This window comes from Eptatretus burgeri, chromosome 8, assembly GCF_056783735.1.
Source record: "Eptatretus burgeri isolate ZD-2024b chromosome 8, Ebu_testis_v1, whole genome shotgun sequence".
Taxonomy (NCBI): domain Eukaryota; kingdom Metazoa; phylum Chordata; class Myxini; order Myxiniformes; family Myxinidae; genus Eptatretus; species Eptatretus burgeri.
The window spans coordinates 96837371-96839806 of record NC_140968.1 but is presented as its reverse complement, the minus strand read 5'-3'; the positions used below and the strand labels follow the sequence as shown (position 1 = coordinate 96839806).

Below are 2436 nucleotides of genomic sequence, written 5' to 3'. Positions count from 1 at the left end.
AAAAAGATATTGTAGTTTTCTGCCACTCCGGTGTGCGGGCGACCGCTTTTAGCTAATTCACGGCCGCACGCGCCCACCGGACGTGGCAAACCTTGTCGCAGCTTTCGGATCAACGCCAAAATCCAGCTATGAGTGTGTTCTTAATCACGCCGTAAATCAGCCAACTATTCTGTCAGCGCGCGACAGGGTCCGATCGCCGAATTGTCGATTTACCGAATGATGCGCGCAGACAGAATGCCGGGGATTTACACCTCAACGGGACCTGCTTGGAAACGAACCGTTTAAGCAGCTCGCTCCGTTCACGATTTGCCGAGCGGTGTATATCGCCAAGCCCCGCCGGATCCGATTATTTTATCGGCTAATTAAAAGCCAGCGAATATCCCAAACGCAATACGGCAGCTCAATTAAGGGAAAAGACGCAACGAACAGGTGGACATTCGAACAATGACATTTATTTATACACACGTAAGGCCTTAGTTATTTTATAACCTGGTTTATGGATCCGCCGACGGTATATTTGCCGAAATGAAATATAAAACCGAAATGAAATATGTGTTTTATATTAATATAAAACACATTTTTAGCCTTTTATATTTATACATTTTCCGCCGAAGGTGCAGAAGTTTCAAAACCCGAAATGTAAACGTCGGCATTTATTTTCAAAATATAATTTTGTGCGTGCGCACCAAAATGCCGAGTTACCTTTAACCGATCTGCGGAGTAGAGCTGCGCAGTCGTCTTCGGTCATGGCGTCTGAGCAGTGGCCTGCGTGGTTCAGATTGACTGTTGTTTCTGGGGCGAAAGTGATTGTTTGTTGTTTTTTTTTCTTGGTTTTTTTTCTATACCTTGTCGAGGCTCGTGTGAGAGCGAACACAACGCACATCATGGGGGACATGAGACAATAGAGGAGGGAGTAGGAAGGACAAAACAGCAGGGAACAGAGACATTAGGAGATCTGTGGAAGGGAGAGGTATGGGACGGGGAACATGCGGAATAGAAGATGGATGTTTCAGGGACTTTCAGGAAGGAAAGCAGGGAATTTGAAGGAGGTGGGCGTGGGTGGATTATCGGGGGTAGAAAAGATCGAGGATTTGGATGGGGGATGATAAGAGGTGGTGGTGAACAGCTGTTTTGAAGGCCTGGAGGGAAGAATGGGAATGAATAGAGTGAGGGAGCTTATTCCAAAGGTGGGAAAAAGAGGAATGAAAGAGTGAAGGTGAGCAGTGATTCATGATTGTGGTAGTTTTACCAGAAGGGGGTTGTTGGCAGACCTTGAGCGCCCTGCGGAAATGTGGTGGGGACAAATTGCAGAGAGAGCTGGGGGGGGGGCGATGCCGGAGAGGAGAAGGTAGAAGACAGAAAGACAACCGACCAACCTGCGGTGAATGAGAGAGGCCCAAAGACTCAGCCTCATTGTGGGAGATGCCAATGATCCGAAATGCCTTGGTTTCTACAGCGTGAAGCCGAGAAAGGTGGGAGGCAGGAGCACCAGCCCAGAGTGGAGAGCAGTACTCCATCAGGTTGCAGACAAAAGCTTTGTAAGTGGTCAGGAGCTCAGGTGGGCCGAGGGAGGACTTTGCACGACAGAGGATTCCCAATCGGCGACTGGCTTTGGAGGCGAGGTTTGAAATGTGGCTTTCCCAGGAAAGGTCATGGCAGATAGTGAGACCCAGAACCTTGAAAGAAAGGACTTCTTCCAGAGGATTGTTGAGAAAGTAGATGTGGGGATTTTCTAAATGGTCCTTTCGAAGTGACATAGTGAGAGTGTGAGATTTGTCCGGATTGCAAGACATGTTCCACGTGTTGGACCAGTTTGTGATTTTATCCAGATCTGCGGTGAGTGAAGAAGCTGCTGCTTGCCAGTCTGAGGGATGACGGATGGTACGGCAGAGGGTGGAGTCATCGGCAAACAGATATAGAGGATTTTCCAGAGAGTCGGAGAGATCATTGATGAAAACCAGAAAAAGAACAGGGCCCAGACGCAACCTTGAGGAACTCCAGCCTGGACAGGAAGAGGGAATGAAAGAACTCCATTTAGGGCCACACGGTGACTGCGACAGGAGAGGAAGTCTGCGAGCCATGAGTTGTTAAGAAGTATGTCAGCGGTATAAATTTGAGTGACTGTATTGGTGATTTAATCACGCAACATCTTGACGACGAATATTCTGGCTGAACTATTGCATCAATTCAGTGCAGCAGCAGGGATGATTCGCACGCTACTCTCGATCGTGCCGATTTTGTTTCCATCGAAAGTTGTACACCGCTGTTCGTATTGAAAGATTTCGGTGCCAAGTACGTCAAAGTTTCCCTGCGAGATGCTGATATTCAGCCTTCAACAGACCAGAAATCAGCCTTTGATGTGCTTATGGGGATGTGGAGACGGTACAATCAGATGCCCACTGAAAACTAAGCTGGTTATGGCTCTGATTGACCGTT

General features: G+C 48.0%; 1 protein-coding gene across 7 annotated transcripts in view; it reads left to right on the top strand.

Moving 5' to 3' along the window:
- Positions 1 to 2436, top strand: part of LOC147022337 (arf-GAP with GTPase, ANK repeat and PH domain-containing protein 1-like) — a 185509-nt gene that overhangs the window by 145897 nt on the left and 37176 nt on the right. The gene's annotated exons all lie outside the window — the stretch shown is intronic.